At 44.3% G+C, this 7,702-nt stretch overlaps 1 long non-coding RNA gene across 1 annotated transcript; it reads left to right on the plus strand.

Annotated features, from left to right (window-relative positions):
- Positions 1-211: 211 nt before the first annotated feature.
- Positions 212-3,499, plus strand: LOC109196143 (uncharacterized). Its single transcript, XR_002057606.2, has 4 exons — positions 212-280; positions 1,401-1,536; positions 3,264-3,340; positions 3,444-3,499. It is a non-coding gene; the product is annotated as an uncharacterized LOC109196143 (long non-coding RNA).
- Positions 3,500-7,702: the final 4,203 nt, after the last annotated feature.

The raw sequence follows: 7,702 nt of genomic DNA on the forward strand, positions 1-7,702 counted from the left end.
CATCAATGTGGATTGTCCAGACTGAGAGACCTCTTCCTTCTGACCCCTCTCCAAACCCTCAAACCCTCCTACCCACCTCGACATACAAACTGTGTGTGGCTTCATGTGTTCTGTTGATGTTTACATGATCGAAATAACTTGAACACAAACAAAGAGGAAGACCGCACCGGAAGGAAAAACTACAAGTCCAGCAGCCTCTGTGTTTAGGGAGGAGCAGTGAAAGTGAAAGTATTGAGCCTCTGTTCATAGCAGCAGGTGAAGGAAGGTGGAGCTGAGGCAGGTGAGTGTTAACATGAATATGTTTCTTCTTATGACATAAAATAATTCCACGCTGTTCGTGTCTGTGGGTGAAATGTGAGGCCGGTCGGCTCCTCTGAGCGCTGGTTTCCTGTAAGTAGAGAGGAAGTGAGTTTAGCTGAGCCTCCGTTTAGTGTGAGAGAGCAGGAGGAGAGTGAGAGCTGTGCTGAGGCAGGGTGAGTGTTAACACCGCTCTGACATTACTGTGTCTCTGTGGCGGGAACAACAGGCTCCGTCAGTGGAGACAAAAATAATCAGACTTTGGTTTTTCAAAGGAAACAACTTTATGTCGGAAGTTCCCGCACGCTCATTGGATAACGATGTGTCAATCTCGAGCTATTAGCCAATGAGCGTGCGGATCCACAGAAAGACCCGCCTTTATCACGGGACTTTAAAAACTACAATGGCGACAGAAACTCTGTGAGTGGAGTTCAGGCTGACGTCATGAAACTGTGACGTTTGAGCCACTTCCTGTTCTCAGTCCCAGCGTCCTGATCACCGAGGTTTCTGTTGCTCTGATATCTGATATTGATTATATTGGTAAACAGGCTGTAGCATAAACATCAGGTCTGATCTGAAAACTGTCTTTATTTTTTCAAAGTAAGGGAATATCTGTGGTCTGATACCGCGGGCTCATGGGCTAAGGACTTGGATTGACAAGCGCAGATGATTGTGTTGTTTCTTATAAAGGCTTGTGTGTGTGTGTGTGCCTTCCTGTGTGTGTCCTTGTGTCAGTGGAACTGAATCAGTGTGTTAGAGAAAGTGCTCCTCTGCTGTGCCGTCATCGTGTGGATGCTTCTTTTAAAGTTGGAACTCATGTTTTTATGATCTGCTTCATTTCATTGAACCTTTATTTCTAACCATGAAGTCCCTTTGAGGTTACAGCCTCCTGGTTAGGTTGAGGCTGTTCTTGTGCTTCAGGCTGAAATATGAGGAGTAAGGATGGGGCTGGTTAGCCCTCATGACCCTCACCATAACACATACGTCACAGGACAGTGTTTACCACAGAAACTCCATGAAATGATCAATGAGAACTTTAGAAACCCGTCAGTGTGATGCTTCCAGTACAACAGCACCTCTGAGTGTGTGTGTTTGCCTCTCAGACTAACTCCACCCTGACATCAAGAAGATGGAGGAAGAGGATGGAGCAGGATCTGCAGCATCCAGCTGTGTGTCTGTGAGGAGTGACCGGTCCAAAGGACAACCTCCAGTGTTCAGTAATGAACCTGCAGCAACAATGTAAGAGAGCTGCTGACTCATTTATTCAGTGTAAATAATGATTTTTGATGCAATGGGAGAAGAAAAATGACAAAAAACAGTTTTCAAAATAAGGATTAGAATATTACAAACTATATTTTTGAGTTTCCTGATGTAGTACAAAAATATCTGAACATAACTGTATATAGGACAGATATTTTACGGGTCTTTTAGGCAGCACCAAAAAACAAAAAGACTATTTTTAAGCTGTCTGAGGTAGTGAGTCAACATGTCACACTGGGTCAAAGGTCAGGGAGTAAAAGTGTGTTTTAAAGGAGGTTTAAAAGCAGCGAGTGAAGGAGCCTGTCGAGGTAAATCGTTCCATAACTGATCAAATTGAGTTGGTGGACCTCTGTGTGAAATCAAGCATCTGGTTCACAGAGAGGATAACCCTCAAATGGGCTGTACAACATTATATAGTGAGACAAAAACAGAGATTATCGTAGCCATCGCTCTCTCGCATGGACGTGGCAGTCTTGCTGTCTGCTGCGAATCCTCCCGTACCTCCGTGACCTCGTCTGGTATCTGCTCCCTCCTCTGTAAGAGACAGTAAAGGAAAACACGTCTCTGCCTAGTCTTGAAAATCTAATCTTATCATCCATCGTTCTTCTAGGGCCTCTTCTTCTTGTGGCCTCAGCTAACTGCTAATATTTAAATGGCTAACATTAACATGTGTGCCAGCCAGGTTGTTCAGTGTTGTGACAGTCAGCTGCTTCAGCTGCTGCTGGGATGGGCTGTGGCAAAGAGAACAGAGAAAATCAAAATCAGAGTTTTCTCTGGATTAAAAGCAAGGAAACAACAATATATTCTACATGGTGAAACTGATGGTTTATGGTGTTTGGGCCTGTTTTTCTGTATTTATGCAGATAAAGTGTAAACTCAGATGAATTATACCATCAAATGTTAAAGGCAAATATCAGGATGAGAGTCTGTGAGCTGAGAAGGACGTGAAGCGAGCAGTTTATCCCAGAGCTGAAGCTGCTCTGTGTGCAGAGATGAGCTCAGATTCCTGCTGTGATTGATCAACAGTCACAGAAATGTAGACTTGTAGTTATTACTGCAGGATGGTCACAGCAGATACTGAGAAACATGGATTATGAGGATGGATGATCAAGTTTCTCACTCTCTCCTTTAAATCTCAGTTTTTTCTTCTTCACAGTTTATCTGTTAATTTATTCATGAATAACACTGAAAGAGTTTCTGTTATATTTCCCTTGAACATCACCTTATTAGGGCGGCATTAGGAAACAGCCCCCTCCAAAGAATGATGAATGAATGATGATAATAATAAAATGATTAAAAAGCAGAGCTCAGAGTGGTAGAATGGTCAAACATGGATCCACGGGTGGTTCAACTGCATTTGGTGATGTGACTAAAGCAAATCTTTTAAATAATCCCACCATCAACGGGATGTTGTCTCCTTTACTACGGTTACTTTACTTGGTCACCGTGTGAATTTCTTTGAAATGAACCAAATTCTTTTATTTGTTGGTTGTTGCATATTTAACCTCTACAGTCAGGAAAGGAGGAGATGAGGCCTCAACAATGTTGGGTTGTAGCTGTGGTTCAGGTTAGAGTGAGTGTCCATGGAATAAATGTAAGTCAGTGAACTGGAAACATGACTGTGTTCAAACTTTTCCTTTTTATAATGAGTCTAATCAAAGGTGGACAGAAGTATCTCCACTTTGACTTTTCTGTGTCACCATAAGAGCTTCTGCACAGTGTGGAGAAAGATCCAGAAGCAGAGCTGGACTGCAGACAGCCAGTCAGAGCAGCTGTGTACAAAGTAAGACTGAACATCTGTCTGCTGATGGACTCATTTCTGAAAACTGGACTTCTTGTGTTGTTCAGACATTGAAGAGTTTTCTTTCTGTTTTTCTTTCTTTCAGCAGATGTTGGTCTGCAGGAGGTTTTAGATGAACATAAGATCAGTCTGAGGAGGAGATGTGAACGTGTGACTGAAGGAAGTGATGAAACAGGAAGTAGAACCCTCCTCAACACCATCTACACTGAGCTCTACATCACAGAGGGACAGAGTGAAGAGGTTCATACCCAACATGAGGTGAGGCAGCTGGAGACAGCTTCCAAGATGGACGCCCTCCATGACGCTCCAATCAGGTGCCAGGACATCTTTAAAGCCTTACCTGACCAACAGAGACCCATCAGAGTGGTTCTGACCAACGGCGTGGCTGGTGTTGGAAAAACCTTCTCAGTGCAGAAGTTCACTCTGGACTGGGCAGAGGGCTTGGAGAACCAACATGTCAGTGTGGTGGTTCTGCTTTCATTCAGGGAGCTGAACCTGATCAGAGATGAGCAGTACAGTCTTCTGGAGCTGCTCCATGTTTCCATCCAACATTACAGAAGGTCACAGCAGAGAAGCTGGCTGTCTCTCAGCTTTTGTTCATCTTTGACGGCCTGGATGAAAGCAGACTTTCATTGGATTTCACCAACAGGAAGCTGCTGTCTGATGTCACACAGAAGTCATCAGTCAGCCAGCTGCTGACAACCTCATCCAGGGGAATCTGCTTCCCTCGGCTCTCGTCTGGATAACTTCCCGACCTGCAGCAGCCAATCAGATCCCTCCTACATGTGTTGACAGGCTAACAGAAGTACGAGGCTTCACTGACGCCCAGAAGGAGGAGTACTTCAGGAGGAGATTCAGTGATGAAGAGCTGTCCAGCAGAATCATCTCCCACATGAAGACATCCAGGAGCATCGACGTCATGTGTAGTATCCCAGTCTTCTGCTGGATCACTGCTACAGTTCTGGAGCACATGTTGACTACAGAGCAGAGAGGAGAGCTGCCCAAGACCCTGACTGACATGTACTCACACTTCCTGCTGGTTCAGACAAAGAGGAAGAAGAACAAGTACCATGAGGGACATGAGACGAGTCCACAGGAGCTGACGGAGGCTGACAGGAAAGTTCTTCTGAAGCTGGGGAGGCTGGCGTTTGAACATCTGGAGAAAGGAAACATCATGTTCTACCAAGAAGACCTGGAGCAGTGTGGTCTGGATGTGACAGAGGCCTCGGTGTACTCAGGAGTTTGTACAGAGATCTTCAAAAGAGAGTGTGTGATCTTCCAGAAACCAGTCTACTGCTTTGTTCATCTGAGCATTCAGGAGTTTCTGGCTGCAGTCTACATGTTCCACTGTCACACCAACAGGAAGACAAAGGTGGTGGAAGGTTTTCTAGGGAATCTCCGAGAAGAATACGAAAACAGATCTTCCAGGTCTTATAGGATGGATGTCTTATATGGACCTTATATGGATGTCTTTTTGACTAAAGTCATGAGAAAATCCCTCCAGAGTGAAAATGGCCACCTGGACCTGTTTGTTCGCTTCCTTCATGGCCTCTGGAGTCCAACCAGAGACTCTTAGTAGGTCTGCTGGGTCAGACAGAGATCAGTCCAGAAACCATCCAGAGAGTCATCAACAACCTGAAGGAGATGAACAGTGATGAAATCTCTCCTGACAGAAGCATCAACATCTTCCACTGTCTGATGGAGATGAACCACCTCTCATTATTTCAGGAGATCCAAGAGTTCCTGAAGTCAAAGAAGAAACTCTCTGAGATCCAGTGCTCAGCTCTGGCCTTCATGCTGCAGATGTCAGAGGAGGTTCTGGATGAGTTTGACCTGCAGAAGTACAAAACATCAGAGCGGGGACGACAGAGACTGATTCCAGCTGTGAGGAACTACAGAAAGGCTGGGTGAGTCCAGATGTGATTATTAACATCATTGATCAGTGTAGGTTAGTAGTTTAATTTTGAAAATCAAATCAGATTGTAAGCACAAAGTGTTTGTGTCCGTACGCTGCAACCTTCCACACCATCCTTTATTGTACAGACTCAGCAGCAGCTCCATGGATCCCAAATCCAAGAGTGGAGAACAGATTTGAAGTGTGTCACATCCATGCAGTCACAGCTGTTTCCACCATGTTTCCACTGATATTAATCCTGTTCAATGACACGTTTCATATCAGTGAATATGTTCTTTAGGACGTCCACTGACATGTTTAAGTGTCCTGCTGGAAATCACTCAAATCATCCATGAAATCCATGAAAAATCCTTTTAGTGTTTCTAACTTCACCCTCTGTCCTCTCTCTCTCTCCATCCTCCTCACTGCTTCTTTCACTGATAATCACACAAACATCGTATTCAGCTACAAAATAACGCAATAATATCATCTGATGATCATTATTATAAGAGCAGGATCCATATTTGATATCAGAGTAACACACTGCTTGGTTATGTGCAGTCATCATCAGTGACTGTGGCTCAAACAGAAGCTCTCTGATTGGTTGCTGACCTTGGTCACCTGTCCACTCTCACCTGTTTGTGTTTGCTCTCTCTTTGCTGTCTCCATCCTCTCTCTCCTTTCTCTCCCTCTCTGTCTTTGTACCGTCACTCAGGTCCAATGGAAACAGTGACATTTACAAACCAATCAAAGACAAACTGATCCATGTCAGGTTAGAACAATATTCAAAGTGAATACAGGCTGCTGCTGGACACAGACAGGTAACATCATTTTGACTTGCTGTCACCTGGATCTGGACTCATAAACACTGAAGCCCTGAACAGGAATACAAATCATTTTCTGCCAACTAGCGACACACCAGCAGATAATGGCTCAGAAAGCTAAAATGAGCCAATCATTTCTGTGTTTAGTTCCCCTGAAATCAGATCTGATATCAGCAGCTCTGAGTTCATTCATCATTATTGTCCAGTGATGAGATTTCTGCTCCGTTTGGTAACAGTCAGCAGGTTTTTCCTGCGTGTGGACGTGAACAGTCGTACCTGACAGCAGCAGGTAGCAAACAGAGATCATCTTTCCAGCTGGAACTCTTCACTGAGCTGAACTCATTCAAAATGTTCTGGAGTCAAAACAGGAAACAGTCCAAATGTGTGTCTTCACTCTGACTCTGGATCAGATCTCAGTGACAGACTGTGGACATTATGGAAGCCTAAATGTGACACCATCTTCCTCCTTCATCTGCAGATTAAAGCCAACAAAGATTCTCATTAAAAGTCTGCAGGTCTGAGAGAGACTCAATCGTTGTGTCATGTCAAACACAGTAAGAGGAGCTGAAGCACAGATGTGAAGAGCAGATGTTCATCAGATTATGACCTCACTCTGTTTTGTCTTCATATACATTCAGTCTGTGTTTATAATGCAGATTTTCTGCTTTTATAATAACACATTTTATATTTTCTATCATCACAGACTGACTCAGTGTGGACTCTCAAAGACTCACTGTGAAGTTGTGGCCTCAGCTCTGAAGTCCAACCCCTCCCATCTGACAGAGCTGGACATGAGTGGAAACAGATACCTGTGGGATTTAGGTGTGAAGCTTCTGTGTGCTGGACTGGAGAGTCCAAACTGTCGACTGGAGACTCTGAGGTGAGTTCACTGACTGCGGCTGTTGTTGTTTTTCTATATTTCAGGTCTTTGATTGATGTTTGAAACTTTCTTTAGTTCCTAAATGTTCAGGATGTGTCTGAAGACAAATGTGAAGAAGTTTGAGTGCTTTCAGAAATGTTGTGTCTTTCCAAACGACTGAACAACAGTTTTTCCTTTTGGCTCCAAACAGAAGTGACAGACTTGAGCAGGGTTCATTTAAAGGCTGACAGAAGTGGAGTGGTGACGGGGAGATGTTTGACAGGACAGTGTTTCAGCCTCCACAGGTTCATGTTGTGCTCCATCAGTCAGTGAAGATGAAGTCAGTGCTGATGAGGCTGTAGAGTGTGTGAGGGATGTGAATGAGGATGATGAAGATCTGATGATAGCAGATAAAAACAGGCTGCAGAGACTTTGAGCCATACAGGGCACACAGTGTGTGTACAGAACAGCTGAAATCATTCTGGAGGCCTCACTGGAATATGGAAGCATCACAGTACAGCTTCACTAAAGTCTCTGATATGAGATGAGAAATGAAGCAGCCAGAGCTTTTTCATGAGTGGAAATCCACTGTGACTGTGAGCTGCTGCTACAGCCTCCAGATTAGCCAGCAGCTCATCCTGCTCAACATTTTCTCACCAACTTTAATGGAAGTGTGATGTTTTCAGCTGGAGTGATGGTCAGGGTGGCCTCCCTCTCCTCTTCTTCTCCTCTTCCTCTTTCATTTGTAAAGCCACTTCTGCTGCTTT

The sequence above is a fragment of the Oreochromis niloticus genome, unplaced genomic scaffold, assembly GCF_001858045.2.
Source record: "Oreochromis niloticus isolate F11D_XX unplaced genomic scaffold, O_niloticus_UMD_NMBU tig00007365_pilon, whole genome shotgun sequence".
Classification (NCBI taxonomy): domain Eukaryota; kingdom Metazoa; phylum Chordata; class Actinopteri; order Cichliformes; family Cichlidae; genus Oreochromis; species Oreochromis niloticus.